Source organism: Panthera onca, chromosome A2, assembly GCF_046562875.1.
Source record: "Panthera onca isolate mPanOnc1 chromosome A2, mPanOnc1 haplotype 2, whole genome shotgun sequence".
NCBI classification, from domain to species: Eukaryota; Metazoa; Chordata; class Mammalia; order Carnivora; family Felidae; genus Panthera; species Panthera onca.
The window spans coordinates 67862671-67879837 of NC_138340.1; positions in this window are offsets into that span (position 1 = coordinate 67862671).

A 17167-nucleotide genomic window follows, 5' to 3' on the forward strand; every position below is an offset into this window, starting at 1 on the left:
CCAGTGGTTGAGCCTAAATCAAGAGTCAAATGCTTAATGGACTGAGCCACCCAGGCGACTCATAAACATTCACTTTTCTAAGTAATACCTTTCAGTCACCAAGGACCTACTTCTCTGTATCTTTGCCTTATGTCCCCAAAAGAAAAAGAATGCCAGGAGACCCTCTGCATTGTGCCTGTACCAACAGGAATGGATCATGACGAGAACCTCTAATCAATAGGCAATTGATTTGAACAAACCCTATGTATGTCAGGCTCATGGAGGGATCAGTGTTAGAAGTTTGGGAAAGTTCAAATGACAGATGTCTTTGGTTAAAAGAAAGGTAAGTTATTTAACATGTTAAATCATTTTCCATGAATCACAACTGTTGTGATACTCACACTGATTCCTGGGAACCTTAGGACCCACAAACTTGGAAATGTAGAGAAATGTGGAATTGGATGCTGTATATTACTGAAAAATTATAATCTACTTGTAAGCATCTATTTCACTTATGCTATTAATGAGAAATAATCCTGAGGTGTATTTTGAAATACATAAAGTAGACTTCCCCCCCTTATAGATGGTTTCTATTTCCATGGTTTCCGTTACCCAATGTCTATTGTGGTCCAGAAGGAGATGGTCCACCTTTTGACGCATTGTCAGAAGATCAGTACTAGCCTAATGCTGTGTCACAATGCCTACGTCATTCACCTCACTTCCTCTCATCCCATAGACACTTTATCATCTCATATCAGCACAAGAGTACAGTACAACAAGATATTTTGGGAGAAAGACCACATTCATACAACTTGTATTACATTGTATTGTTATAATCGTTCTATTTTATTATTAGTGTTGTTAATCTCTTACAGTGACAAATTTATGAAATAAAACGTATAGGGGCTCCTGGGTGGCTCAGTTGGTTAAGTGTCCGACTTCAGCTCAGGTCATGATCTCACGGTTTGTGAGTTCAAGCCCCGCGTCAGGCTCTGTGCTGACAGCTCAGAGCCCGGAGCCTGCTTCAGATTCTGTGTCTCCCTCTGTCTCTGCCCCTGCTCCGTTCATGCTCTGTCTCTCTGTCTCAAAAATAAATAAACGTTAAAAAAATTTAAAATAAAATTTATCATAGGTATGTACAGATAGGAAAAAAACCATAATATATATATATATATATATATATATATATATATATATATATATATATATAGGGTTGGGTATTATCCATGATTTCAGGCATCCACTGGGGATCTTGGAACGGACAAGGGGTCTACTATATTAAACAACTCATATACTATTAAATTTGCATAAGTACCATTGTATGTGCAACATGCTTCAAGTGTCATACTGATTATTTACATGAGCCTTCACATTGGTTTTGTTCATATTTTTATTCTTACGCTATACTTAATATCATAAAAAAATAAAAATATTAGCTCTACTTAGTTTGGATTTAATTTTTAGATATTTGTCAGTTATAATTTGCATTTGCCCTCCTATTACAATAAACAATTTTGGATATTTGAAGAAAAATAACTTTGGGGCGCCTGGGTGGCTCAGTCAGTTGAGCGTCCCACTCATGATTTCAGTAGGATCATGATCTCACGGTTTGTGGGATCAATTCCCACTTTGGGCCCCATGCAGATTAGTCCAGAGCCTGCTTGGGATTCTCTCTCGCTCCCTCTCTATCTGCCCCCGCCCACTCTCTGTCTCCTTCTCTCTCAAAATAAAGAAATAAACTTTTTTTTAAAAAAAGAATAATATCTTTGAGAACCTATATAAAAGTCTTAGCTTTTTAATTACTCTACTTTTGAAAATATATTCCAGTTTTGTACTTTTGGGATATATTGACTATTGCTTTCAATAATACACACATTACATAAACATCTTGACAAAAATCATTTGCAATTTTGCTACTATAGGGGTTGGGTAAATAAATGATGTGAAATCAACATATACATTTTTCAGTGATGTGTTTGCCTATTTTATGCATTCAAACATCTCCTGCCCATAAACAGTCTACCCAGACATGTGCAATCAATCAGTCAATCATCAATCAATCGACCAATGCAATAGCCCTATATAGTTTGGCAATTTTTGACAACACAGGCATAAATCTGCATATATTTCTTTAATTTGTTATTATGCAGGGGTTTTTTTGTCATTCTAGTAGGGGGGATACTTTTTAGTTAACACTTTATTAGCTTGATTTTAATTATATGATATGTAAGTCTTTGTGTATAACCTTCCCTCAGACACTAGGATGTTAGGGATCAGTCTGGCTGAGACACAGCACATCTACCTTTCATTTAGCTGCTACGACTGTGTCATTAAAGATGATTAAGAACCAGCCAGTGGAATAAAAGTGTGTGGGGGTATTTGAGTAGTGAACAAATACACTGAAAACAAAATAGAAGCCCCACGGAGTACAATTGAAAAGAAGAATCTGGTAGAACATAAAAAAAAGAAAAAAAATGCAGGTAAGCTTGGAGTATATGCAGCTAAGAGCCTGGATTTTACCTGGAAGCCGCTGAGTATGAGTTTACATCAGGAAAATGACATACTAATATTTATTTTGTATACTCGCACTCAGTGGATATGTGGATAATACGTTTGAAGACAGGAAGGTAGGGAGGCAGGGGTAACATCACAGAATGTGGAAAATCTAGAAACCAGAGACCAGCTGGCATAAGCATAGGTATTTGGAGGCAAAATAAAAAGATCTGAATATTGATTAGTTGAGGAGATGAGGGAAAGGCAGAACTTTAAGATCAATTCTTGTTTTCACTTAGGTGATTATGAGGGTTTTACCACATGTCGTAAAATGGATCGTTTCGGGTTTGAACCTCTTGACTTGCATTGTCCTGAGGTATTTTATGAATTTGAATTTCACTGCTGGGAAACTAATATTTTGAAACAGTTAAAGAGCATAAATTTTCAAAATGAACCAAGTTATAAAATAATTCCTTAGGCGCTGGTTGTAGGAAGAGGCTCATGAGTATTCTGTTAACAGAAAATATGTCAGGAGTTAACATCTTCAACATTGGTGAGGGCGCCTCTTAACTAAGGGAGCTCCAATGATCGTTAGATGAGGGGTCTCTGGTTACACAAGCAATGGCTGATGATAGTTTTTAGTGAGCTAATCAGTGACTGAGAGCATAAACATTTAACTTTATTTAATGGTAATTAAATTTAAAGGGCCATATTTGTCTAACATCTCCCATACTGAATAATGCACGCATAGAGAAAAAAAATCAATAACTTTATCAATAACCACATACCACATGCCAAGAGCCTTGTTAATTTGTTCAGCAAAAAGAGGACGTGGGGAGTCATAATCGAAAGCACAGAGTTCCCCCACTCCCATTAATTCAGTGTCATTCTCCCAGAACTATACCTTCTCTGGGCAAAACGAACACAGGATGTAATTGTGAATCTGCTAGGAATAATTATCCTTTGCATTTTAAAGTTTTGATGTTGACACTAATTTTTTAAATCCCTCTTGGGGCGTGATATTACATTTTTTTTTCCCTACTTTGTTATGAAGACAGCACTCCAGCCCTTAATTTAAAATTATGTTTCCATGCCAGGTTGAGCACCACAGAATCCATTCTGTCACTCGTCCGGAGATTTTTGAGGTTGTAACTTGGGAAAAAGTCCATATTTATATTGATAAGTTTTCTTATTCTAGACTGATCCTGTAACTGGCTTCTTTTGAATATATAGCTGCGTGTGCTATTATCTGGCATTACTTGGAGATCTGGGAGCTACTTCAGGTTAGGAGAGATTGGTGCACGAAGATAATGTATGTATCTTTGCAAGGCAAACACGTAATTCTTCAATCAGGAAAGATTAGCTTTATCCAAAAAGCTGACTTTTGCACACAAGGGACTCCATGGCATTGAAGGATCAAGGTATTTAGAGTTATTTGAGTTCTCTCAAATCTTTCTATTTCAAAACTTCAAAGTATCATTCATTCCTGAGCAAAGACCTAATTTTTTGACTCAAAAACATGGCAAATTTGGGAATGACTGTTGTAATTTGGCAGTCTTCAGGATCAGATTCTCTCTCTGATATTTGCTTAAATGTGCCTGACTACTGAGATGGTTGGCTGCGTTAAGAAGAGGGGCACCTGGGTGGCTCAGTGGGTTAAGCCTCTGAGTAAACACTAGATTGGACTCAGGTCATGATCTCACAGTTTGTGAACTGGTCTCACCATTCTCTGTGGACAGTTTGGAGTCGGCTTGGGTTTTCTCTCTCCCTCTCTCTGCCCCTTCCCCACTCGTGCTGTCTCTAGCTCTCTCAAAATAAATAAATGCACTTAAAAAAAAAAGGGAAGAGAAAATTCAGGTTCTGACCATGCTTTGAAATGATTGTTGGAAATGATGGTGGAATCTCTTGGCTGGGCTTTAAGGAATGAGTCTCAGGGGCACCCGGCTGGCTCAGTCGGTGAAGTGTCTGACTTCAGCTCAGGTCATAATCTCAACAGTTGGTCCATTAGGAGCCCTGGTGGTGCCCAGCCTGCTTGGGATTCTCTCTCTGTATCCCTCTCTCTCTCTCTGCCCCTTCCCCACTTGCACTCTCTGTCTGTGAATCAGTCTCACTCTCAAAATAAATAAATAAATCGTAAACACAAAATACACAAATTAATAAACAAACAAACAAACAAACAAACAAATGAGTCTCAGTCTAGAAAGGAAACTGCCCACCTCTGTCCAAACCAGAATGTTGTTGCACTAATTTCTGTCTCCAGAATCACTCCGTAATCCTTTAACTTGTTCTCGTGGATTATATCCGAGCCTGTGTAGTCACAGGCTGTAATGGAATGCTAGCTTCCGGACCCCAAAATCCTTGGTTCTGGAGACAACAGTCGCCATGCATTTCCAAATCAGAATTAAAAACAAGTTTTCTTTTGAACGCGCCGCTCTCCAAGTATCTCATAATGAAGGCCATCGTTTTTCTTCCACTGACAAGACTCATCTCCCAGAGCTTGGGGTCACCATTGACTACTCCATTTCTCTCACTCCCCACATGCTACTTATCCACAGCTCCTCTTTGTGCTGCCTTCACAATGCATCCCTGTGCTGACCACGGCCCATCACCCACACTATCGCCATTCCGATCTGAGTCACTGCCCTTTGGTCCTGGGTTCCTGGAGCCTGAGGACTTGGTTCCTTGGTTCTTTCTGTACCCATATCCTTTATTTTCCAAAGTGCACCAGACAGATCCTCTTGAAACATAAACAAGATCATATTATCCCCTGGTAAAATTATCTAATGTATTCTTATCACATGTAAAATTAATTCAAAATAAGGGCGCCTAGATAGCTCAGTCATCTGAGCGTCCTGCTTCGACTCAGGTCATGATCCCAAGCGGCATCTGCTTGGGATTCTCTGTCTCCCTGCTCGCACTCTCTCTTTCCTCAAAAAATAAATAAATCGACAATAAAATAAATAGGCACTGAAATAAATAAAAGTAAATAAAATAAAATAAATAAAAAGAAATAGGCACTGAAATAAAATAAGCAAATGAAATGAAATTAACTCAAAATAATACCATGGTTGACAAGAACTTACACACTCTTTTCCATCATGGTCTGATTCTAAGATATCTCTCTGACTTGTCTTTTACTGGGCCAGAGCATAAGGTATCCTCACATTTTTGCCCTTGCCCAAAAACTTGACTCATAACGTTTTCAATTGTTCCTTTATCCACAGAAGCTCTCTTTTCTCACATGGGCCACTCCTCACTTCTTTCAAGTCTGCTCTGGAAGGATTTATTTTCTATGTAAATATAATAGCTTTAATCATTCATCGCCCTCTTACTATGCTCTTTTGTGTATACAGCTTCCATTCTTTGTAAAATTAATTGATTAAGTAATTAATCACTCATCTCTTTAGGTATTTTTTTTTTACCTAAACTCTAGGAGGGTAGACAATAAGTCATTTTTATCACTGTGTGTTCAGGTCCCCAGTCACAGCTTGGCAACTAATGTAATTGTTAAATGGATGAATGCATTATTTCACAAGTATCCATGTAATAATTTTTATATCAAAACTTCCCATAATTGCAATGTGGACCAGAGAATTCAAAATAAGCTTTACACTAACTAGAGCTGAACAGGGGCACCCGGGTGACTCGGTCGGTTAAGCATGCGGCTTCGGCTCAGGTCATGATCTCACGGTCCGTGAGTTCGAGCCCCGCGTCGGGCTCCGTGCTGACAGCTCGGAGCCTGGAGTTTACTTCAGGTTCTGTGTCTCCCTCTCTCTCTTCCCCTCCCCCACCCATGCTCTATTTCTCTCTCTCATTTTCTCTCTCTCTCAAAAATAAATAAATTTTAAAAAATATAAAATGTTGAACAATTATTTTGAAAAACATTTGTGAAAGCACCAGTGAGCCACGAAGCCCGAAGAGTTATGGGGCCAAGGTTAGGGAGGGTATGGCGGCCTGGATGTGAGTCTGGTGTCTCAGTCAGCTTGGGCTACAACAAAGCACCACAGACTGAGCGGCTTAACAGTAGAAATTCGTGTCATGGTCCAGGAGGCCAGAAATTCACGAGCAAGGCGTTCTCCTGGACAGGTTTAGAGGAGAGTCGCGTTCCAGATTTTAGATTAGTGACTTCTGCTTCTGCACTCACGCAGCACAAAGAAGGCAGGAAAGCTCTGTGGGGTCAGAAGAGACAGATCTGATTTAAGAGAATCTATCTCATCCTTGTGACCTCACCACCTCCTCAAGGCCCACATCTTATTACTGTCACACCTGTGGTAAGATTTCAACGTGCACATTTAGGGGAGCACAAATATTCAGTTCGTTGCACCATACATTTTGGGTTTCCCTTTCCTTAGAATTGTTATCAATTCCCAAAGAAAGCTGAAGAGTATCTCCACTCATACAGTGGAGGTACTTAGCACATCTCTTAGTAATTGAGATATTTAAAAAAGAGAGAGAGAAAGGAAGGAAGAAAGGGGGGGGGGTGACATTCTGATGATATCCCAAAGGTCACTTAGTCTCTGTTAACTTTTCTTCATTCATTTTTCTTTCTCCCCAGACTCCATAACTTCCATGGTCTCCTTTTCAAGTTCACTGAAGTGAATTGCTCTGGTGCATTTCGATTTTCCACTATGGTCGTTTACCGCTCCATAATTTCTATTTGGTTCCTTTTTTTTTTTTTTTCCATATAATTTCTACCTCTTTGCTGATATTCTCCTTACCTTATATGTTGTTTTCTGATTCCTTTATTTTGTTTCTCAGGTTTCCATTAGCCCTTTGAGCAAAGTGAAGCCAGTGGTTTTAAAGTTTTAGTCTAGTAAGTTTGATGTATGGAGCAGTTCTTGTCGATTTAATTTGTTTGTATGAATGGGTTATAGTTTCCTTTTCTTTTCTTTTTTCTTTTTTTTTTTTTTTGCATGCCTCATGATTTTTGTTGAAAACTGGATATTTGAGTATTAGATGGCTAATCTAGAAAACAGATTCTCTCTTTTCCCTGGGATTTATTAAGTTTTTGCTTTGTCTTGTTTTATTTTGTTTGTGTGGGTGTGTTTTTGCTTTGTTTCATTGTTAAGAGCTCTAGCAGCCCACTTGTTTGGTGGAATTTTCCGGACCACTTCTATAAAGTTGTATTTCTTGTAGGGTGAGGTCACTGAATTTTTTGTCCTTTAACTCATGTTCAGCTAATGTTTTGACAGAGACTTTCTAGCTGAACAAACAAACATACACACAACAAAACAAACAAAAATAAAACAGGCAAAAATAACAAAACAAACACGTTCTCCAGGCTTTGTAGGTTGAGTCTGTGCTACAGGACTCTTTCAATATCATGTTTCCCTGACATTGAGCCTGGGGCCCAGCCCAAGGCTGAAAGCTTAGGGTCTTTTTGGGTCTTTTGTGAGCATGTGCCTTGAAGTATGCATGCATGTGACTTTGTAAATCCCGCCATATACATGGCCTGTTTTGAGTGTGCTCATTACCCACTGAATATTTTCTTCTGTGCTTTTTCTCTAGTGTCCTGTAGAATGTCTTGACTTCAAATTTCTGCCTCATATATCTTGTAACTCTCCTTGCAGGATTTTTGAACAATACCTGCCCTTTTCTGGTCTGCTTTCTGGCAACACAGAGATGAGAGCCTTCCATCAGGCCCCCCCAGACAGTTTAGAACAGACCCACACAACAATTTAACAATAAAATCTACTCCATTCCCTCTGGAACCAGAGACCAGGAACCCACATGAAGAACAGAAACTTCTGTGGCTTCAATATTGCCACTACGTTGAAGAGATGTTGGAGCGAAGGCAAGCAAAACTGACGCATTTTCTTATGATTTTTCAGTTGTTGGTTCTTAAGTCCACTTTCATTTGGTTGCTGTCATCCATCGACTATTTTTCAGGATTTGGACAAAGTTGGTTCTGACAGTTTATGTTTGTTCTTCTTTTTTTCCCCTTTGGAGGAATGAAAAAGTGCAGCCGCCTCATCCGCCATTTTGCTGATGCTGCTCTTCGGTCAGTTTTTACTCCATGTATGTAGCCCTCTGGCGTTAGATTCAAGCATTAGTGTCCCAGGGTTGCCATGGCAAAGTACCCCAGAGTGGGTGGCTTAAACAAGAGAAATTTATTGCCTCCTAGTTCTGGGAGCTTGAAGTCTGAGATCTGGTACCAACAGGATGGCTCTTTCAAGGACTGAGAGGGAAAATCTGTGCCATGCTCCTTTGCTAAATTCTGGTGGTTTGCTAACCATCTTTGGGGTTCTTCAATCACTGCCTTCATGTTCATGTTGTGTTCTCCTTGTGTGCTTATACATCTCTATCTAAATTTTCCTCTTTTAATAGGGAAACCTGTCATACTGGATTAGGGCCCATCCTTCTGACCTGATCTTAATTAATTTCGCCTGATTCAACATTATTATCATACTCTCCTTACTTCTTTAAAGATGGCTTCCTTGGGGCGCCTGGGTGGCTTAGTCAGCTAAGCATCCAACTTCAGCTCAGGTCATGATCTCAGGGTTCACGAGTTTGAGCCCCACATCCGGCTCTGTGCTGACACCTCAGAGCCTAGAGACTGCTTTAGATTCTGTGGTTCCCTCTCTCTCTCTCTGTCCCTCCTCTGCTTGCACTCTGTCTCTCTGTCTGTCTCCCTCAAAAATAATAAACATAAGAAAGTTTTAAAAAATAAAATAAAAAGATGGTTTCCTTTAGTTCTTTATGTTTATAATAGCTATTTTTTCTCCCAAATCTATTTTTTAATTAAAATTTTTTTTTGAAATTTATTTATTTCTTTTGAGAGATGGAGAAAGTGAGGAGGGGAAGGACAGAGAGAGAGAGAGAGGGAGAGAGAGAATCCCGAGCAGACTCCGCACTGTCAGGAGGGAGATAAAATTAGTGTATTAGCTTCCTGTCGTAACAAATTACCACCAATTTAGTGAATTAAAATGAAGAAGTGTTATTATCATATAGTTTTGAAGGTCAAAGTCTGAAATAAGACTCAAGGGTGGAATTTTTTTTTAAGTTTATTTACTGTTGATGGAGACAGAGACAGAATGCAAGAAGGGGAGGGGCAGAGAGAGGGAGACACAGAATCTGAAGCAAGGTCCAGGCTCTGAGTTATCTGCACAGAGCCTGACTGGGGGCTCAAACCCACAAACCGTGAGATCATGACCTGGGCCAAAGTCAGAGGCTTCACTGACTGAGCCACCCAGGTACCCTTCAAGGGCAGAAATTTATATTTATTGGCAGGGCTGCTGTCCTACTGGAAGCTTTATGGGAAACTCTGTTTCTTTAATTTTTCCAGTGTGTGGAGATTGCCTGCATTCCTTGGCTCACGGCCTCACTCTTCCATCTAAAAGTCATCAGTGTTGAGCCAAGTATCTCTCATGTTGTTATTTTTTCCAGTTATCTCTCTTCTGTCTCCTTCTTCCATTTGCAGGGAAACTTGCGATCACATTGGGTCCTCCCACCCAGGACAACCTCCCATCTCAAAGCTAGTTGCTCAGTAACCTCAACTCCACTTATAATCTAACTCCCCACTGCCATGTAAGCTGACATAGCTCTAGGTTCTGGAGTTTAGGATCAGGATGATTAGGATGTACGCATTTTACAGGTATCATAATTTTATCTCCCATGGATAGACATAAGTCCATTCACCTGTAGACTAAAATGATTTATATTCTTTTGTCTCCCACCGGTTCCCAAAAGCTCTCAAGAGAGGTGACTATAATTTACCACTGGTCATACAACTTAAACCCTTTTGCCTCCTCGGTTGGACCTTTGAAATTGTGGGTATGGATCTGGTCTCTACTTATGTGTTTATGGAGGAGTACAGCAAATTCACACCATAAAAATGTAAGTACAAAGCACATATTCACTCATACTCAGACTTAATCTGATCTTTGAAAAGCAAATAGAATTCGATTATTAACTTTGGAGAAATTTGACTACATTGAACAATAAAGGCATAGCGACTTACATTCTTATGTTCGGAATGATTAATAAGTAAGTGATGGCAAAAAAAAACACAAGAATAAATGAAGGTGATAATTTAGGAAGTTGGAAAGGCAGTTTTTAGCTACAAAGCTGTATATAACTTGTGAGCACTTAGAGACATTGATTGATGAACTACAGAGCTTCTGGCTTAGCAGGAGCATAAAATGAGACCAGCTGAGGTTTGCAAATTTGTAATCTCCTTGTGGAAAACCAGGGAAAAAGACATCTCAGCATAATAAGAAGACCAATCTATTAAAGACTTAAGGCTTGATCCATTTGTCCTTGTAATTCAAAAGCTAATTCATATACTGATCTGATATATTGTGTTAACAACCATTGCTGATTATCATAGCACACCTGTCATTCTCTTTTATCTGGCATCTAAAATATTCAGTAATCTTGGACTTTTCTTATTTCAAGCAAGTATAGCCCAATTTCAATTTTAGTTTCCTCGAAAACATCTTTCCCTCTAGCACATTTATGAATAAAGCGATCATAGATATCTATATAAGGTCCCTCCAGACAACATTTGTTAAACGCATTAAATCTGCATTAGTGTGTCAACAGCTTTAATTCATCGATTTTTAAAGTTCTTTAATCCTCTTCCATCATAATGTCCTAATGCACATAAATGATTATTTTCCTCTGTTTCCTTTATCATGAAGACTGGTGTCTTCTAGTTTTTTGGTACTGTCATCTATATGATTCAGTGTTTGAAAAAAAATTAATTTCCATCGATGTCTGCATAGATGCACATCGGTGGCATTCATATAGGTAGAAGCGATCATTTTTCTGACAGTGGGTCCATGCTATCCTTAAAATACACAATAATCTATGTAACTGACTGATTGGGTTTATTGGTGAACATAGATTTGATTCTACTTTTTTTGTCCCAGATAAAGATACAAACTCTAGGTTTTCATTTCACTTAATTGTTTACCAATAATGACGGGGAGAGTGACAAAATATAGACTTTGGAAAAATTACCCTGGTAGGAGGAAGGATAGAGCAATGATAGAATTATGTGCAAAACTAGAAATGAAATGAAAAATATGGTCAAACAATACTCTATCACATCTCATTTTCAAAATTTCATTAAGCTCAAATATTTCAACAAAAACGATTCTTTTCATTTGGGGGAAAGATCAAACTGTAAGACAAGAATCAGACTATCTCTTCTCCCCATTGATTAAATATAAGCAACGAGTCTCACAAGTACAACTACTAAATATGGGGGGAAATATATTGCTGAAATTGAAAAGTCACATTTCACATTCTATAAGCATGTGATTTCAAATTGATATGGTGCAGATGGAACCAGATGGAAGAAGATGACCCAGGATTCCATTAAATAAAAAAAATTCTAACAGAAACCCCATCGAGCACTAAGCTTAATGACACAGGCAAATCCAGTGGGAGAATATATATGCTCAGTGCTGTCTGTTGTCTTGGAGTGTAGTAAGATTTGGAGATTTAGAGGTGACAGTGGTGGGTGGGGAAAACCTGAGTGAGTTAATCACCAAATAGAAAATTGGTGTGAGGTACTTTCTCCTGCCCATATCTCTTACTCAGATACCCCTAAAATTTAGCATACAAAATGGAGCATATTTGAAAACTGAAAACAAAAACAAAAACAGTTCTGCAGATTATCCTGGCACATCAAGATTTGGGCCTCACTCTGCCCATAATGGACAGTTTTTCTACCAGCCGGCTTCCCTGTGGGTGGGTTAGGATGCGACCACAAACTGACAGGTAGTTGTACTAGAACAGAGCTGAGCAAAAGCCATGCTTGAGGTAGAGCCCAGGCCACACGCAAACCGGACATGGAATTCTACGTAAGATGTATTACCAATCAGAGAAATTCATAGCGTAGAGAAGTAACGTGTCCCTCCTGGATCAATGAAATTGTAAGATAAGTCCAAACTATTATGGACTCCAGGTAAATATGAGAGATCTAGAATTTTGTGAAGAGTGAGTAGGCCTGATGCATACTCAATGACACATTTTAAAAATAGCCGTTTGGTATATGTGTTAGCATTTATAAAAAATATACTTGTGAACATTTATAGACCGGAGGAAAGAAAAGAGGAGAGGATAGAAGACAATATTATTAATTATTATTATTATTATTATCATATTTTGACATTTATTTTTAATCATGTTTTTTAATTTTAACTTCAGTGTAGTTAACATACAGTGTGATGTCAGTTTCAGGTATACACAATAGTGATTCGACATTTCCATCCATCACCCTGCGCTCATCACAAGTGCCCTCCTTAAGCCCCATCACCTTAATCCTGCCTCCACCCACCTCCTTCTGGGAACCATCAGTTTGTTGTCTATAGTTAAGTCTGCTTCTTGGTTTCTCTCTCTCTCTCTCTCTCTCTCTCTCTCTCTCTCTGTCATTTTCTCCTTTGTTTATTTGTTTTGGTTCTTAAATTCTACCTATGAGTGAAACCATATGGTAGTTCTCTTTCCATGACTGGCTTATTTTGCCTAGCATTATAGTCTCTAGCCCCATCCATATTGTTGCAACTGTCAAAATTTCATTCTTTTTTATGGCTGAATAATATTCCAGTGTGTGTGTGTGTGTGTGTGTGTGTGTGTGTATGCCACATCCTCTTCATTTATGCATTGATGGAGATGTGGACTGCTTCCATAATTTGGCTGTTATAAATAATGCTGCTATAAACATAGGGGTGCATCTATCCCTTTGAATTAGTGTTTTTGTATTGTTTGGATAAATACCTAGTAGTGCAACTGCTAAATCATAGGGTAGTTCTATTTTTAACTGTCTGAGGAACCTCCATAGAATTGTCTACAGTGGCTGCACCCGTTTGCATTCCCAGCAACAGCGCAGGTATGTTCCCATTTCTCCACATCCTTGCCAACATCTGCTGTTTCCCGTGTTGTTAATGTTAGCTATTTTGACAGGTGTGACATGATACCTTATCGTAATTTTGATTTGTATTTCCCTGATGATGAGTGATAATGAGCATCTTTTCATACATTATTGTTTTTAACCAAATAGGCACTAATGAATTTAAAATATAATAACTTTTAGTTCCTGAATATATTTAGGAAATCATGAGTGTTAATAATGCTTTTAGAAACCCACTTTCATTTTCTATTAACATTTTGTCAATATCTACTTGTATATTCATTTACTGGTTGTTCTACTGATTAGGATACAATTGCCCTTGAGCAACACAGGGGTTGGGACACTGACGCTATGAAGTGGAAAATCTGCATAAAACTTTTGATTCCCCCAAAACCTTAGCTACGAATACCCTGCTCACCAATAACATAAACAGTTAACACATACTTTTCACATTATGTGTATTATATACTCTATTCTTACGATAAAGCAAGCAAGCTAGAGAAGAGAAAATATTAAGAAAATCATAAGGAAGAGAAAACAGATTTACAGCACTGTACTGTAGTTATTAGAAAAATCGGTGTCTATATCTTTAACTTGTCAGTTTATTTAAAGTGCTTATTACAACTATATGTGAAATGTGTAGGCTTCTAAAGATGCCTCGCACTGTGCTTTTATTCTATTGTTGTCATAGTTATCTTGGCTCTCCCCCGATTCTTCAAGCCAGTAAGACCATAAGAAAAAAAACCCAACTTTTGACCTTTGTTCGGTAACGTTATCTGAAAAGTGCATCCTAAACTCACATGCTTACATGGGTGTATTTTTAGCTTTTATTCTATTGCAGGTTCCAATATATCTATCGCTAAATCAATGCTTCATCATTTTATTTACTAAGACTTAATAATTTATTTTAATAGCTGTTGAGTTTCATGTACCCTTTATTTTTCCTTTATTGCTAGTATACATGTTTGTTATTTAATCTTGGGGTTATTTAAAATTTGCTGAACCATACTGATGAAATTTACTTTCGGCTTGCAATAAATTGATAGATGAATGTGTCTTTATGATGCTAAATCTTTTTCTGAGGATCATCTATGCCTTTCTACTTACTCAGGCCTACATTTATATATCTGAATAAATAGATACAAAAATTGATAAATAGATAAACATATAGATATAGCAAGTTAAAACTCTCTTTAAGGGAGTTAACTACTTTCATTTTTTCTCTCATTTTCTACAAATTTTTAGGTTAAGTTTGAATTTTTCTGTTATAAAACTATAATAGTATAAACTCAAATCTTTATACCAACTTCAATTCCAATGATTGTACTTTTATTTTATCTACCATTAAATGTTTTGATCAGCTTCAATTTCCTGTAGATACGATAATAGACTCTATGTGATGGTTTCTCTTTGAATGTGCAAATTAATGTCTATATATCCTCTTCTCTATCTCTAATTAATAAAATATGAAAATAAAAATACTTCTTTCCCCCTCTCTTTGACACACACACGAGTATGTATGCATGCATAAAAAATCAGACTCTTTTCGGCTTTTAGAAATTTCAAAGACTTGAGTATAACTTTCTAATAAATATATCTTCAATATGTATTGAGAATCTATTAATTTTTTACGTTTTAATTTTTTTTTAAATTTCGTTTAATGTTTTATTTATGACAGAGAGACAGAGAGACAGAGACAGAGACAGAGAGACAGAGACAGAGAGAGAATGAGCAAGGAAGGGGCAGAGTGAGAGAGGGACACAGAATCCGAAGCAGGCTCCAGGCCTGTCAGTACAGAGCCCGATGTGGGGGCTCAAACGCACAAGCCGTGAGATCATGACCTGAGTTGAAGTCGGACACTCAACCAACTGAGCCCCCCAGGCACCCTTCCTGTTTATTTTTTAATTGTTCTAATTAACAGGGCTATTTATATCATTTGATTCAGAATCACACTTGAATTCGTAAGATAGAGATTGGTTTAGGGGCGCCTGGGTGGCGCAGTCGGTTAAGCGTCCGACTTCAGCCAGGTCACGATCTCACGGTCCGTGAGTTCGAGCCCCGCGTCAGGCTCTGGGCTGATGGCTCAGAGCCTGGAGCCTGTTTCCGATTCTGTGTCTCCCTCTCTCTCTGTCCCTCCCCCGTTCATGCTCTGTCTCTCTCTGTCCCACAAATAAATAAAAAAACGTTGAAAAAAAAAATTAAAAAAAAAAAAAAAAAGATAGAGATTGGTTTAACCTTGCTATTTTTTTTGGTATTCATGTTTCAATATTGTTGGTATTACTTTTAGTTTCTTTGGAATTTTTGTATCAGTATTTATAAGTGATTTTGTACTCTACATTATTTTTGTAATATCTGTCCCATGTTATAATTACTGCAATGTTGAATTTGGAGGAGGAATTAGCAAAAAAAAATATTATTATTTCTTCATGTTGTGTTAGCATACAACAACCAAAAAAATTACTTAATTCTTTCTATTTTAAAAGAACTTTTTAATAATATCATATATATACATATTTTTAATTTTTTAAATTTTTATTTTTTTTAAGTTTATTTATTTTGAGAGAGAGAGAGAGAGAGGAAAGGGAAGAAAGAGAGAGAGAGCCTGACGCAGAGCCTGACGTGGGGCTCGATCCCATGAACTGTGAGATCATGACCTGAGCAGAAATCAAGAGTCAGATGATTAAACGACCGAGCCACCCAGGCTCCCCATATATTTCAAAAATATATATCTTTATGACACACTTTTTTCTCTTCCATGATTTCTGATCAGCTTGGATTTTTTTTTTTTGAACTCCACTTACTTAATTTTACAAAATATCACTGTATATTTATTCCTTCTCCTGTGTTGGCATGGATTTCTGAGACTTCACACAGCAATTAAAATGTTTACACTTTTTTCCTTTTGGATATTGATGTTTATTCCTGGGAATTTCAAACAGCTAAGAACATATATATATATATATATATATATATATATATATATATATATTTTTTTTTTTTTTTTTTTTTTTTTTCCAGACAAGAGTTTTTTTTAACATTAGTACTATTGGTGTATAGGGTCAGATAACTTTATGTTGTAGGAGGGCTGCTCTGTGCAAGGGTGAATGCTCAATCTGACCTCTACCTTCTAGAATTCAGCCCCCACTCGCCTTGACACCACTCGCCTTGTCTACATACTAACAAATGTCCCTATGGGGACAAAATCGCTACCAGTAGAGAACCATAGTCCTTGATATTTGGCAATTGCAAATTGCTCTTTTGTTGTTGAAAACATTTTTTTTAACTCTTTCAATATCTAAGTATTTATTTTGTACTTCCATTTCTAAGTTTATTGCATCTGGGACAGAAAGTGTATTGTCTGCTTTATTAGACTTTTCAAAATTCTATTGATATTTTCTATGGCCTAACATATAGATAATTTAATAGATTCTACATGTGCTTTTAACTCAATTTTCTTGGAGTTCAGGGGATTTAAATATATATATATATATTTATCCATTTGGACAACATGATTAGCTGCATTATTCTGACACTTTTATTCTAACTTATCTACTGTCTCTGTGATTTTTCTCCTACAAATCTTAAAATGTTTCTTGACACATATCCACTTTGCATTATTGATATTCATATTTCTTTCTTAGGAATTGAATTTCTTAGCCTGATAAATTGATTATAATATTCTAAATGTCCATTCTACTTACAATATATTTTTACTTATGAATTTTCTAATATTTGTATTATCGTTACATATTTACTATGTTCTTTTGCTTACTATAGGGATTTTCCAACCCACAGATTTTTTTTCAATTTTAAATTAATACATAGGTTACTAAATAT